Raw genomic sequence first — 16564 nt, forward strand, 5'->3', positions numbered from 1 at the left:
TTGGCATATATGAGACCAGTCAGGAGACAAGTCTGGCTGCAGAATAGAATATGCCCCTGGCTGGGACATAGGACAGGCAGAAGTTAAAACTAGCAGGTACCAGGAAACATAGGGCCTGGATGGACACAGGGCTGGGATTTAACTCTGGTTGAGATAAGGAGCCCCTGCATGGCTTTAAGCAGCTGATTACTTGATCTGGCTTGGGCTGCAGAGAGTCACTCTGGCTGCAGGTTAGAAAAATGGCTGCTGATAGGCTTGGATGGAAGGGGTGTCAGATACGTTAGGTGAGTGGCTAACATGGATGTGTCAGGGTGGTAGCAGTGGCTTGCATTTTAGATGTAATTTTAAAGTCCAGATGACAGGATTAGCTACAGGACTGGATGCAGGGAATGAGAGAAAGAGAGGAGTCAAGGACGACCTCGATATTTTTATCCAAGCAACAAGAGGACATAAGTTGTCATTTATTGAGATACAAAGGACCACGAAAAGAGCCAGTTTAGGATGAGGTGGGGTGGAAAATAAGAGCTTGGTTTAAGACATTAAGTTTGCAGAGTCTCTTAGGCATCCAAGGAGTGCTGTAGAGTAGGCAGTAGGATGGGTGGAGAGATGCAGATTTCCATGTAAAAGCTGTTTATTATAGAAACCAGCTATGCAAGTAGGTGACATAACTACAGAAGTGAAGGCAGGAAGGTAAGAGAAGTCAGAGGACTGGTTCATGGAGGTCAGGAGGTGAGGAGGAATGAGGCAGAGAAACTGAGAAGGCTCTGATTGATGGAGGAAAACTAAGAAAGAAACTGTTCCATAAGGATGGTGTCAAGTGCTACTGCTGCTAACTGAGAGTTGGTCAGTGGGTCTGGCCATGTGGAGGTAGGATGTCAATGACCTTCACAAGAGCAGTTTGGGTGGAGGGCTGGAAACAAAGGCCTGACTGAAGAGGATTCAGAAGAGAAAGAAAAGGGAAATAATTGTACCCCCAAATGTTAAGTTTAAAATTTTTTTAAAAAGTAATAGGAATGCACAATTCAGGAATTGTACTACTGGGTATTTTCACTAAAAATACAACAACACTAATTCAAAAGGATACATGTACCCTATGTTTATTGCAACATTTTTTACAATAGCCAAATTATGGAAGCAGCCCAAGGGGGATGGATGGATAAAGAAAATGTGAAAAACACTGTGTATACACACACACACGTACATACATATGATGGACTCAGCCGTAAAACACAATGAAATCTTTCCATTTGCAATGACAGGGATGGAGCTATAGAGTATTATGCTAAGTGAAATAAGTCAGGCAGAGAAAGACAAATAGCATATGATTTCACTCATAAAAGATGATGTAGGGGCACTTGGGTGGCTCAGTGGGTTAAACTTCTACCTTTAGCTCAGGTCATGATCTCAGGGTCCTGGGATCGAGCCCCACATTGGGCTCTCTCTGCTCTGCAGGGAGCCTGCTTTCCCTCTCTCTCTGCCTGCCTCTCTGCCTACTTGTGATCTCTGTCTGTCAAATAAATAAATAAAATCTTTAAAAAAAAAGATGATGCATGTAAGTGTTAAATTACGACTGTACGTTATACTGGAATTAGAATTTTAAAAATTAAAGAAAAGTAATAGGAATGCATTTTATAACCAATGCTGAAAGTAACAACAACCTTGCCAGTCACCACACAGAGGAATATATTGGGATGTCAACATCAGCACATTTGCAAATTTGGACAAATTGCTAAGCATAGGTCACATGACTTTCAAAGCTGGGAAAATCTGTGTTGTCATGCATTGTGAAGGAGTATTTCTTAGACAAAAGATAGATGATGGGGGAACTATAAGTTTAATAGAATAGGAAGTGCAGAAGAAATCTTGCATTCTTTTTTAAATTTTTTTTTTTTTTAAAGATTTTATCTGTTCATTTGACAGAGATCACAAGTAGGCAGAGGCAGGCAGGGAGAAAGTAGGAAGCTCCCTGCCGAGCAGAGAGCCCGATGTGGGGCTCCATCTCAGGACCCTGGGATCAGGACCTGAGCCGAAGGCAGAGGCTTTAGCCCACTGAGCCACCCAGGTGCCCCGAAACCTTGCATTCTTTATTCTGCTCTAATTTAAACCATTAATCCTAAATTGTGAAAGAAGTCCCAGGTGGGTTATAGAGCACTATATGTGCATAGTGGAAGACAGGACTCTTCAGAAGCTGAATAAGAAAGCCTGAATTCAAACTTGCATTCTTAGCCTGAACTGTAAAGTGGTTATGTTATAAGTGCATTCTATATTCCATTAGTAGAGACACAACACAACAACATATCAGGCGTAAATGCAATGTATGTTTTCTTTGAAATGCTTTTATTAAATTGATGGTCTCTTAGAATTAAAGAAACACAGTTATGCCTACCTCATAGGATTAATAAGAGAAGTTTATGAGACACCGAAATAAGCTAATAGGACTGGTACATTTGCTAAATGCCCAGTATATAATAGGCACCCCATAACTGGCAGGCATTTTCCGTGGTATCTATCATTGTTTTCTGCAGCATTCATCATCCTTCTGTTATCCTCAATGCCTCACCTCATTTTCCAGAAATAGTGCCCTCCATTCCATTGGGATGCAACTTCCTGCATCCCAATCTCCAGTGACATTACTGAGAAGTACAGAACTCCTCTGGTAATTTACCAGTTGACAATGACAAAATGTGTTTTCACCCCCACATCAGCCATCTCTTGCTTAGCTGGGCCTTCAGATCCTAAGAAGCAAAAATTCTACTGTTGTCCATATGCAGGAAGGTGTTAGGGCTCCTGTCCTGGATAGCAAAGTAATTTTCCAGGCATTGGGAAGAGAAAGACTAGAGGAGAAGTCAGGGTCCATGGCCTCTAGCCATAGCCTTATTTCCCTTTTGGGAAGATGACAATAATGTTTTAGGAAGAGGTAAGCTTCTTGGTTCCCATAAGCAGCAATGTGAATGACCTGTAATGCATGAATACTGTGGTACACCCTAGAGGATTGAAAGGAGTTAGACAAATGATGCCAAGGAGTGCAGGAGAGGAGTGGGTGCAGGATGGTGACCTCTGAGTGCATTCCTGTCCCACAGACCCGGATCCGTACTCTCCACTTCCTAGGTCTTGACTCAGAGAAGAGCTTTGAAGTTTGATATTATCCCCAGATACACCTGAAGCTAAACTAATTACTTTTAAGTGTCTGCACTTGTTCTGTTACCAAGTTGGAGAGAGCATCACAGAAAATGTGGCTATGAGCCATCCTGGTTCCCAAACCCTAGGTCTTCCCATCCACCCACCACTGCCAGACTTGCTATCTATCCACTCAGGAAGGACAAGGCAGAGGCACATTTGTGTTCCTGGGAAACAAATCCCTACTGGCCCCGACTACTGTACGTACCTGGGGTAAAAATAAGCAATCACGCAGATCCTAGAGGTTCGAGAAGGGGAAAGAAAGAGGGAAGAGGACAAGAGAGGAAGAATAAAAGAGCCTCAGAACCTCTCACTGAGCATGTCATAGCGACCTTCATGACCTTCATGACTGTCTACTGACTTTCCAGAAAGAATCAAGCAAGAATTAGACTCCAGGTTTAGAGAAAGGAAGAAAAGAAAAGAACAGCCAAAAACATCTGGGAGAAAAAGGCCCCCTAGCCAATACTTCTTAAAATATGGCCCCAGGGTATTCAGGAGACTCCCCACTGCCCAGTAACAGGCCAGTCCTCTCTGTCCCCTACTTGACCCCACCCCCTGCCTGCCCTCAGTATGGCCACTACAACAGAACCAAGAAGACCTTGGAATCTTGGAAAGCCCTCCCTTCTGAGCTGCTTCTACTCCCAGCACAGCTGCTCCTACCCCGTTCCATTTTGCACTCTCTTTCCCAAAGAAAGCCAGGGCTCATGCCAGAGTGACATCTCTCTCTGATCCCCCTTATGGAATGTGGAGATGGAGACGTGGAGTTGAAAAAGGGTCTGTCTATACTTATGAAGGTGAGAAAGAATACTACTCATCCTCCCATCCCAAACCCCAAGGAAAAGCAGGTATGGCCTTGTCCACGGGAATCCAGATTTCTGGCCTGGAAGAGTGAGGATCTATGCCAGCTGTCTCCTTTCCCCTTGCCCTGTCTGGAGCAGTCACTCATAAGATCATCATACTCAGCCTCTGAAGAGTTATTTTCCCTCCCGCCTCTCCTCCCTGCCCAGTCACTGCCCAGGGAGTGGTCCTGCAGGAAGGTCCAGCAGGAACCCACTGCCTTGCTGTGGGGCATCTCTGTACCTGGCCTGGCACCGTCCCATGGAGATTCCAAAGCCCGTGCTCGCTGGAGACTCTGGGAGGAACAAATTGCTTGTCTTGGATTACTGACTTACTTGATGACTCCCTGCTTCCCTTCTGGGTCTGGGGAGATGGGAGCAAGGAAAGGAAGTGAAACTAGAGAAACTATCTAGTCTCACTTCCTATCACCTGAATGCACCTCCTCCTCCACTCCACCATCCCATGCTCAGACTCCACGGTCCTGCAACCCTGCTTTCTAAGAATTGAAAAGATTTTGGAACTGCTTCAGAGATAGTCCAAGAGGTGAAAGGTAGCAGGCATTGGAGGAGAGAGCCACCTAGACTGTGATGGACAAGGCTCCTTCCAGGCAAGGTATCTCAGCAGTGTTTGCTCTGTACCTTAGAGCATTCTTTGTCCACTAACTTTAATTTCAACCCATTTGTAAAATATTGAAATACCATAAAAATAATCTAAGTAACCTGTGCAGAATTGACAATTGTTAAAATGTTACTTGTTTCAGAAATAAAACATCTCAAAGGTAAAATCCGCATTACTTCTTCTCTCTCCTTTCCCCCATATCTCTTTCACTGGGAGAATCCCTATCGTAGATTTTTAAATCACATAAAGAATACCCATGTATCTTTTTTACCTTATATAAATGGTATCCTGCTGTATGTATAATTCTGCAACCTTGATTATTTTATTCAACATGATATATCTGGGACCAGTTCATGTTCCTTCTTTTACATGCTGTGCAGTAATCCCACCACATTCATTCATTGCGCTTTACTCAGATGTTTCCATTTTGTTGCTAAAACCCTCTTGTATATAACTACTTCTCCACATGGGTGGGAAGCTTTCTAGGATTTATTTTCTTTGAGTCTTAGATGTCTAATTTTTAGGAGAGGTGACATCTGAGATTCTTATTGGTCAGTACGTAATCACAAGAGGGCAGCAAGAGTGAGGCAGTGACCCCAATTTACACTTCACCATATTACTCTGGGGTGAGGAAGTGGCACATTGCTGATATTAAGAGGGTGCCACTCGCAGAGCAGAGGTGAGAGGCAGCATCCCTGTGATGGGAGAGGGCAGTAAAGGAGTTTTGACCAAACAGAGAGATCATCCTGCTGCAGGTAATAGAGTCTGGACAATGAGGACAGCATCTTCCACGGTCAAAGTGTCAGAATGCTAGAGATAGCAGGACCTCAGAGATCCTTTACCCCAACTCCTTTACTACACAGAGGCTACAGGGAGTCCTGGACTCAAAATTCCCATTTTACCAATGGGATATGACCAACTGGGTTCCAGTTTCCAGATTGGGGGAGGGGCTGTATATAGGCCGCATGTGTAAAGAGGGGCTGTGGGCAGTGTGTGTGTGTGTGTGTGTTTGTGTGTGTGTGTGTGTGTGTAAGGCTGCCTGATACAAATGAGATTCCATCCTGTGGGCTGACAGTACTGTACCATTCAGAGGATCACTCAGTCGGCATAGTGACTGAGAAGGCAGAGGTCACTGGAGGCTCTGCATGGGCCCCAGCCACAGATGGGGAGCTGACCTGCCTCCAGGAATGGCTGGTGTTTGCTGGGCTGGGGTCAGAGATCTGATTGCAACTGCCTCCTTCCTTCTGGTGGGATGTCACCAGTCTAGGATAACTTAGCCATGGGAACCACATCTGTGCATCCTCATGTTTCGTTCTGTCTGTGGAAGCTGGAGAACTTCACACTGTTAATAATTTACATTGTTTCTTGAGAATGGACCACATGTCAAGCAACATGTTGGGTGCTGAGAAGAAGAGGGGCAAGGCCTCTCACAAGGAATTTGATTTGGCAGTGAAACTGTAGCTTCTTTTCAAAGGAAGAATATGGCCCTCTTCCAGGCCTGGCTAGTGTGGCCCTAGGGAAGACCTGAAGACCACAAGAAGCCTCTCTGCTGGGCCCACAGTTGCTACTCAGTGCTTGGCTCAGTAAGCACTCAACCTTCAAGGCCTACTGACAGCTCTTACACTATTGAATCTTTCAGGGATGAATGGTTATCTTTCCAATTATCTTTAAACTTCTTGAAAGCAGGATAGGCTGAAGCTTCTTTGTATCCTACATAGTATTGAGCACAGTGGTAAGAACACAGTAGGTGCTCAATACATGATTTTAATAAAATCAACTCACAGGGAACACAGGGATTTACTGAGCAAGCTTGTGGAAAGGAAGGCGAGGCACAGGGAGAATTTATGACTTAAACTGAGATCCCACAACAGGTAGATAGGAAACCAAGTCTTCAAAACTAGAATCCAAATCAAGTTTCAATCCAAATTTCCATCTTTTAGACTTTGAGTCAACAGGTCACTTGGGGCAAAGTAAGTTTACCCTCTCCTTCATTTCCCAGTCCTGTTCCAAGTTTTTGGCCAAGACAAAGAAATACAAGGCAGTGTCTGTTTTTAAGGATCTGGTTGAGAAACGAGACAAGTACACCTAAATAAAGAGCTTAAAAAGCAGCACTGGTTTAACTGAAAATACAGAAGGGACTGGCAGGAGTTTGCTGAATTGGAGCCAGCTCTCTCTACCCTCAGTACATGAGTACTTCTTAATATTCATTCTTTTGTATGGAAGTGAGGTAAAAGTTCTCACTGTATTGTCTGACTATCACAGACTGCAGGTTTGTGTCCCTCATAAAAATGACATATTGAGGGGCACCTGGGTGGCTCAGTGGATTAAGCCTCTGCCTTCAGCTCAGGTCATGATCTCAGGGTCCTGGGATCGAGTCCCACAACAGGCTCTCTGCTCAGCAGGGAGCCTGCTTCCCCCGCTTCTCTCTGCCTGCTTCTCTGCCTACTTGTGATCTGTCAAATAAATAAAATCTTAAAAAAAAATGACATATTGAAACCATAACTCCCAATGCAACTAATAGTACTAGGAGGTAATTAAATTTCAATTAGCATGAGGATAGGGCCCTTATGGTGGGATTGGTGCCCTCACAAGAAAAGACCAGAGACCTTGTTCTGCTCATTTGTTCTTATTCTCTCTCTCCCTTTCTCTTCCTGCCAAGTGAGAATACAACAAGAAGGTGACCAAGGAGTCAGAAAATCTGCCAGTGCCTTGATCCTAGACTTCTAGTCCCCAGAACCATGGAAGATAAATGCCTGTTGTTAAGCCCCCCAGTGTGTGGTATTTTATTATAGCAGCCTGAGCTAAGACACCACCCCCCAACACACACACATATACCCACACCAGATACCCTGGCAGAAGATGCTGTCTGGGCTGTCAGGTTACCCTCTTTCTGGCATTGTCTTCATAGTCTTCCCTCCTGCTTCTCTGTCTGCATGGTGTTGATAGCCCCAAAATGCAGAGAACTGCTGTTCTCGGGGAGAGTTCTATAATGGAAAGATTCTTGGGGGGAAGTCAAGAAAGTTGAGTTCTAGTTCTCTAATTCTGCCTCACCCCAGCTCTGAGATAAACAAGCAGTTCACTTTCTGGACCTACCGGCTAGAACTTCTTTGCTCATTTAAGCAAAGTCCTCAAAGACAGGACTTGTGCTTGCACAGTTGTGTGTCCACAGGAGGAATCATCAAACACCATTCAATTAGGTACGTTCTACCTGCATTATCGCATTAGGACTTCAGCAAAAGATCACAGATTGATGGATCTGTTTTGTCATCTGACATGAGATTTAACTTTCCGGCATCTCTATTTCCTTATATGTCAGATGAGCACAGCTGATACCTAACTCACAGAGCAGGCATTCACAGGATTAAATGAAATCACATATTTGATAATGCTTGGCCCCAGAAAGAAGAATGGTACATAGGGGATGAATTTAAACCAGTGCTTGTGAAATTACAAGTCAGTATGAAAAGATGCTAGAACCAGAGCCTCTCATGTCTTGAAGTTAAAAGAGCATGTCTTTACCTATAAATACAAAGAACAAACTGAGGTTTGCCAGAGGGGAATGGGGGTGGGCAAAATGGATGAAGCAGAGCAGGTGATACAGGCTTCTAGTCATGGAATGAGTAAGTCATGGGAATAAAAGGCATAGCATAAGGAATATGGTGAATGATATTGTAATAGCAGTGTATGGTGACAGATGGTAGCTATACTTGTGGTGAGTATAGATAAACTTGTCAAATCACTGTATTATACAACTAAAACTAATGTGACATTGTGTGTGAGCTACATTTAAAAAAAAAAAAAAAGCAGGTCTTTAGGGAAAGATAACCACCCCTACTCCCACTACCACTTCCTGTGGCTGACATGGCTAGATTCATGGGGACTTGCCACAGCCAGACCTGCCTCTCTGCCTCCAAGAGGGCAGCTGGGGCTTACAGAGATGTGAGAGCAGCTCTGTGGTATCTGCCAGCTGGGACAGGAGGGGGTGGGGACTGTGGGTTGGCTGGTGGGTGGGCCCCTAGCAAGCTCCCCAGCAGAGGTCTCTCTGGAATTAAAATGGGACAGGTGCCCAGAGTTAACAGATTCCCTGTTCAAGATGACTTTCCCCCTGACCCTCTGCTACCCCACCTCCACCCACAGTATATTGACTGATTCAGCTTTTCTTATCTAGAATTCCAGTGTTTGTATTCCTGTTCTTGACCTCTCCTCCCATTTACTGCTCTGGATGAGGGTCCAGGGCTGGGACCAGCGCTAGGGCAGGTTAATCATCTCAGCTCAGTCTGCAAGTCCCCAAAATTTGGTTGGCTAATGCCTGGTTTGGTTCCGCGTGCAAAGATCAGTACATATTTTCTGAGTAAACTGGTGAATGAAAAGGAGGCGAGAATGGAGGAGGAAGCGGTGGAGGAGTGTGGGCAGCATGAGGAGTGGCTGAGGTCTGAGGGGGAGCACGTGGCCTGAGGGTTGGGAGCAGAAGCCCGCGCAGCTCTCAATTAAGTGCACTTGGGTCTGTGAAAAGGCAGAAAATGAAAGGGAAATCACTGGCAGGCTGAGTCATTCCATTGGGGTGAACAATCGGAAGCAATTCTGCTTCCCACTGCTCAGGAGGAATCAAAAGCCATTCTGCCTGGCAGCCTTTTGTGTGCAGGTCGTCAGCTTTCAGCTGTGGCAGAGCCTTCCTCCATTCCGGTGGGCAGCTTGTGATGATTGACATTTCTCCTCAGGAACATGATTACCCACCGATCCCAACCTGCCCTTCTCTCTTCCAAAAATAAAGCCACAGTTACATGCAAAACTCATGCAAATTTAACCCTGCTGCTTTTAGTGCAGCAGCTGCTCCCCTGTGAGAAAGCAGAAGGCAAGCCTCATCCACATTCATGACTCAGGTGCCAGTAGACACAAGGGTCCCTGTGAGCAGGGCAGCACCCAGTGAAGAGAGCCACTTCCCCTGGTGAAGGGGGTAGCATCCAAAGAAAACAGTGACTCTGATCTTAAATGAGAGAGTGAGTGGGATATCCAGATGAGGTCTGGGAAAATTGCTGGGCTCCTTCCCATCTCATCTGGTCAGACATAAGGAACCCAGGACCCTTAGGACTTTGGAGGCCAGAATGCAGGGGTCAGATAGCCCCCCTTCCTGCCAAACCCTTACCATCCTAGAGTACATACTGAGTAGGGCACCTCCTGGAAAGGTGGATTTGAAGATAGGTCTGCATCTAAGTGACTGATGGTCAGAACCAATAAGGTCTTAGACAGTGATTGAAACAAGTTTTTACATTTGCCATCTTCGTGGCTGCCTAAAGTATTGTGGGGCCAAATTTAGGTTCAGTAGGAAAGAATCTGTAATAAATAAGCAATGTGGGCCATGGTCTGGGAAAGGGGGGTGATGACACACTATTAGCTACATGACAGCCCTGGTCCAGGTACCAAAGTTGGCACCTGATTAGCCTTTGACAAATTAGACAACCTAGCATCTTGATTTGGATGGGAGAGTCTTCAAGTTCCCTGAGGATTTTTGACTCTGTGGAATGCTGTTGTGGCTACACCTCACCAAAAACCTGATTCTTCCTTCACCTATCCCCAGCTCCATACTGTGGTTCTCTTCACTCTCCAGAGCAGGTTCCTTGGTCAGAGAAAAATATGACAGGTGAGCTACCTCCATTGCATCCCAGGAGCCTGGGGGAGGGAAAGGGCCACCTGACAGTGAGATGATTTTGAGGATCACTGAGACAAACATCTAATTACCTATTCATGAAACCCCTCCTAAGGGGCCTGAAGCCCCAGGGCAAGCAGGATGAAAAAACACTTGGTACCAAATCATAAATAGAACAGTAGAAGGGAAAAAGCTTTTAAAGCCCTGGGGTACTGCTTCAGTGTTCCACAGTAAGAGGCTACTGATACCCAAAGAGTTTGGGTTATTTGTCCAAAGCAAGGTAGGAGCAGAGCTGAGGCTAGACACTTGGCTTCCTGGTTCCCTAGTTGGTGTTCTTCTCACTTACATATTTGTTAAACAGGAGAAAAGAAAGGGCTGGAGTGGAATTATTCTATGCTGAGAGATACTCCTTAAAAATCCTCAGATCAAAAGTGTCAGACAAAAGATGAAATCAAGCCCCCATGCCATATGCCATATACCAGCAACCTGTGACTTCATGGGTCATCACCAGCTGTAAACAGAAGATGAACCCGGGTTATAAGTAGTACCTTTCCACAGAAAATCAGTGGAAAACTGGAGCTCCTGAGTTTGCTTGGTGTGAGGGTGTGAAAAGGTACAAAAGGTAGCAAGACAGAATAGAAAGAAGCAGGCAGAGTACTAGCCTTTTTCACCTACAAGACCCCTGGGAAAGAGCACCAATTGGGAAATTGAATAGGAGGACCTTATAGCAGAAGGCAATGACTCTTAAAGAATATAGGGAATTGTGAGAGGAGGATGGAGGATGGATGAAGTGGGGGGAGAATGTGCTTGTCCTAAAGAAGCTCCCCTTCCCTTTTCCCCTCATCTCTACCACAGACTGGCTTTTATATCCAATGAGTATATCCAATATATACAAACGTGTTCTGGGGGGCAGGGAAGATATCTGGAAGGTTTGGTACTCAGAAAGGGATTGGAATTAGGAAAGCCCTGGTGGAGGGCCAAGCTCAGATTCCTGACTGTGGACACTGGAAATGACCTAGAGTGGCTTGAAGAGTTCAGCCTGGTCCCTTAACAACTGTGGCTTTTGGGATTTGGAGTTATCTCTGTGCTTTTGAGTGTGTTTGTATGTGCTTAAAGGCATAGTCTATCTGTTAGGATCCGTATGCACAACATGAGAATCCTGTGACCATTCCTGATGAGTCTCCACATATCTGGAGTTAATGTTCTCTCAGTACCATTGGGTGTGTTTGGTTGGGGAATTTTGATTTTGTCACCTCTACCCTGACTTCTCAACCTCCCTGCTTTCTATTCCAGAGTGTGTTCCTGTCAGTGAACTTGAAACCTCACATCTTGCAAAGGAGCCTCTGGTGAGCTTAAGGCAATCCTTCTGCCCTCCTGGAGTTTGATGTCACTGGTCCTGAGAGTGAGATAATTAACCTCTCTCCAAAGCCCAAGGATCCTCTAAGGTTGGCCCATGACTGTTCCTAAGTCCCTCATTACTCTCCTCATCACCTCTGTGATACCTTCTAGTAAGTGTTACACATTAAAGAGACTCTGAAGTGCTGTATGGAGATGCTGGGAATCGAGAGTTATTACAGCTTTGCTCCTGTCCCTCCTTCCCTGTCATGCTCCAGTGATGCTGAATGGCTTATGCTTCCCCAACTTGCCAGTCAGTGCCTTTCCACACACACTTTTCTTTGCCAGGAATGACCTCCCTGACCTTGGCTACATCACAGGGAAAGGTAGACAAGCACCTCTTCCTCCCATGGCCTTCCTTGGCTATGTCATAAGGAAGCAATGCCAGTCTTATTCCCTACTAGGAAATCAAATCCAAAACCACAAATGTCCATTCCCTGCACTCTAGGGGAGCGGAGGGTTGGGCACATGGCAACTCCTCTTGGGGGACTTAGAACAGAAGTTGAGACCTAGGGGGTCTTATAGAACCCAGCACAACATCTCCTATGCTGTGTCCCTTCACTATTTTGACCTGGAAAAGCACACTGGGTCATCTATTTCCTCAGTGCCTTTGTGGACAATAACCATACCTACTTCATCCAATATCTTTGAGGATTAAATGAAAAATGCAAGTAGAACACTTAGACACAGCACCCCGCTTATCATAAGCTCAACAACTGTCAACTATCATTTGATATCCCAAATCCTATTTATCTTTTGAGCCCCACCTCAAATGTTGCCTCCTCTGTGGAGTTTCTCACATAAATTTGAGGTAGTGAATGTCTAGATCCTCTTTGGCAGCGATACTCAAATTGTGGCCCTCATACCACCAGCAACAGCTTCATCAGGAGCCTTGTCAGAAATCCACATTCTCAAACCATCCCAACGCTGATTTCTGGGGACCAAAAATCCGTGTTTTAATGGCCTTTCAGAGGAAATGGAAATTTGAGAACTGTTATGATATTTTCTTTGTATTCTATCATTGTATTAATCATAGTCTGACCTGAACTATCACTGTAAGCTCTTTAAGGGTAGGGACCTTGTTTTATATTCTGAGGAAATGCTGGGTAAATCCTTGTGAATTTGAGTTAGGTGAGCATTTTAATTAGATTTCAACTGAATAATTTCTAACTCCCCATTTCTCCCAAACCGTCTCCTGATCCCCTCAACCTTTCCATCCACGCAAGGCCCTGAGGAAAATCTTAGTTGCCTTCAGTAAGAGAAGATTATCTTCTTTCCTTCATTCCAGCCTTCCTCCTTTCCTTTCTCTCCCACTTCCATCTTCCCAATTCAGGGCTTATGAAATGAACAGAGAGATTTCTGGAGTGTCAGAAAGAGCCAGATATTAAAAAGTTTGGGTCAGGAGTATAAAATATTGTCCCTGCCCCAGTAAAGTTGCAAAAGCTTTAAAAACCTTTTAGGTGCTTCTCAGATCAAGCTAATCTCTCAAAATGCAAAACCAGGGCAAAGAAGTCTGGCCCAAACCCCCTTATACACAGAGTCCTTCAAGGACACCTGAACAACTTGCTTACTATAACCTTTTATATTATAGTCAGGTAGAAGAGAGCAGAAGGTATGAGAACTCCCATTAATACCTACCCCATCCAGCCATACTGGCTATAGGACTCCCATTCTCTGCCCTGGGGGTAATATAACTAGAAGATGGGGTGACTGTAGCCAATGAGATACATATGTTGCATAAACATGTTATTTAGCCAACCTGCCAGCCAGACTTGGTTATCTCTGTGTCCAAGTAAAGCCACTGATTTGCAAACATAAGCTTTCCAGTGAACACAGAAGCTATAAACAGAGCACAGGCTATAGTAGGGTGACCATATAATTTGGACACTTTTAAAAGTGAAAGGAGACACTAGTATCTCCTTTACACCAGGACAACAGACATAAACTGGGGCATATGGTCACCTTATGTATCAGCCATTATTTATTCCCATGAGGGCCAGGCCATGGATGAGGATGTCAGGAAGGGCATCTTTAGGTTCCCATCCTCTCCTCTCAGCCACTAAGTGTTCACTGATTATAAGAAACAAGGAATAGGGGCTCCTGTGTAGCTCAGTCCTTAAGCATCTGCCTTCGGCTCAGGTCATGATCCCTGGGTCCCGGGATCGAGCCCCATGTTAGGCTCTCTGCTCACTGGGAAGCCTGCTTCTCCCTCTCCCAATCCCCCTGCTTGTGTTCCCTCTCTCACTGTCTCTCTCCATCAAAAAAATAAGTAAAGTCTCTAAAAAAAAAAAAAAAAGAAGAAGAAGAAACAAGGAACAGGAAGAAACTAGGAAATAACTAAGGGACACAGGTGATTTACCTATAGTGATACATGGGTTGTATGAGAACTTATAGGTTCATCACCTTTGCAATGGGTTCTTTTTTTTTTTTAAATTAGCCAACTTATGGCATATCATTAGTTTTAGATGTAGTTTTTAATAATTTATCAGTTTCATATAACACCCAGTACTCATCACATCATGTGCCTTTATTAATGTCCTCACCAAATTACCCCATCCCCCCACCTCCCCTCCAGCAATTCTATTTCCTATAGTTAAGAGTCTCTCATGGTTTTTCTCCTTCTCTGATGACTTCCCATTCAGTTTTCCCACCCTTCCCCGATGATCCTCTATGCTGTTTCCTATATTGCACATATAAATGAAATCATGTAATTATTTTTCTCTGATTGACTTATTTCACTCAACATAATACCCTCCAGTTCCATCCAAATCAATATAAATGTTAAGCATTCATCCTATCTGATGGCTGAGTCCATCGTGTATATACATACCACATCTTTATCCATTCACTTGTCGATGGACATCTCAGCTCTTTCCAAAATTTGGCTATTGTGGACATTGCTGCTATGAATATTGGGATTCAAGTGCCCCTTTGGATCATCACATTTATATCTTTGGGGTAAATCTATAGTAGTGCAATTGCTGGGTCATAGGGTAAGATCTATTTTTAACTTCTTGAGAAACCTCCATGCTGTTTTCCAGAATGGCTGTACCAGCTTGCATTTCCACCAACAGTGTAAGAGGGTTTCCCTTTCTCCATGTCCTTGCTAACATTTGTTGTTTCCTGTCTTGTTAATTTTAGCCATTCTAACTGTTATGAAGAGGTATCTCATTGTGGTTTTTTTTTTTTTTTTTTTTTTTTTTTTAATTTTTTATTTTTTATAAACATATATTTTTATCCCCAGGGGTACAGGTCTGTGAATCACCAGGTTTACACACTTCACAGCACTCACCAAAGCACATACCCTCCCCAATGTCCATAATCCCACCCCCTTCTCCCAAACCCCCTCCCCCCAGCAACCCTCAGTTTGTTTTGTGAGATTAAGAGTCACTTATGGTTTGTCTCCCTCCCAATCCCATCTTGTTTCATTTATTCTTCTACCCACTTAAGCCTCCATGTTGCATCACCACTTCCTCATATCAGGGAGATCATATGATAGTTGTCTTTCTCTGCTTGACTTATTTCGCTAAGCATGATACGCTCTAGTTCCATCCATGTTGTTGCAAATGGCAAGATTTCATTTCTTTTGATGGCTGCATAGTATTCCATTGTGTATATATACCACATCTTCTTGATCCATTCATCTGTTGATGGACATCTAGGTTCTTTCCATAGTTTGGCTATTGTGGACATTGCTGCTATAAACATTCGGGTGCATGTGTCCCTTTGGATCACTACATTTGTATCTTTAGGGTAAATACCCAATAGTGCAATTGCTGGGTCATAGGGCAGTTCTATTTTCAACATTTTGAGGAACCTCCATGCTGTTTTCCAGAGTGGCTGCACCAGCTTGCATTCCCACCAACAGTGTAGGAGGGTTCCCCTTTCTCCGCATCCTCGCCAGCATCTGTCATTTCCTGACTTGTTGATTTTAGCCATTCTGACTGGTGTGAGGTGATATCTCATTGTGGTTTTGATTTGTATTTCCCTGATGCCAAGAGATATGGAGCATTTTTTTCATGTGTCTGTTGACTATATGTCTTCTTTGGAGAAATAACTGTTGTCTTGGGTTCATATTTCATCTGTGCTCACCACAACCCTGGACAGGTATTATAAGAAGAGTTCCAGGGGTCACAGCTAGAACCCAGGACTAGATACTAGAACCCAGGACTCTGGTTCAAAGGCCAGAGCTTGACTATTGCCTCATACAGCCTAGGCATGGGGCAAGAACGGTAAAAGCAGGATTGAAATGCATGGTGGGGCAGGCACAGCTAAGTGTCACCTCCCAGTCAGGTGTCAGCAGTAACTTGGATAGGTAGAGAGATCTGCCACTGTGGAGGTGAGCTGCTGGGAGTATCATTGCCTTTGTCTGATATTCACAAGTATTTGGAGAGCATTTACTATGTGTACTCACTATCAGGACTCTATACAGTAGTGAGCAGAACAAACATAAAATACAGAAATACAAAAAACATGTAATATAGAAAATGATAGATCTAGCTTACATTCAAAGTCCTGTACAATCTAACCTCAATCTGCCTTCTCACTTCATATCTTACAATCACAAGCTTCACGAGCTAAGCACTCTTTTTGACTGGCCCCAGTACTCAGGGTCATGGACACTCAGAGTTGCATCTGACATCTAGAGTGACCTCCTTCCTAACACCTTTGACAGCTCCCAGGGACCCATCTAGTCTTTCCCCTTTTCCATGCCTTTGTTTGTGCTGCTTCCTCCCATATGAGGCACAATGCTTATCTGCCTTTACTGGATCCAGCCCTCCCTGCCATCTTCTACTCTGCACTGTGTTTTCCTGAGTAGTGATTTTGTCAACTAAATTGATAAACTCTTTCTGAGCCTGGATTCTAGTGTCTACACCAAAGAATAAAGATCTC

General features: G+C 44.3%; 1 protein-coding gene across 1 annotated transcript in view; it reads right to left on the reverse strand.

The window, feature by feature from the left end:
- LZTS1 (leucine zipper tumor suppressor 1) overlaps window positions 1–16564 on the reverse strand; it is a 51928-nt gene that overhangs the window by 10026 nt on the left and 25338 nt on the right. The window lies entirely within an intron of this gene.

The sequence above is a fragment of the Mustela putorius genome, unplaced genomic scaffold (genome assembly GCF_011764305.1).
Source record: "Mustela putorius furo isolate JIRA1106 unplaced genomic scaffold, ASM1176430v1.1 tig00003937_pilon_pilon_pilon, whole genome shotgun sequence".
Classification (NCBI taxonomy): domain Eukaryota; kingdom Metazoa; phylum Chordata; class Mammalia; order Carnivora; family Mustelidae; genus Mustela; species Mustela putorius.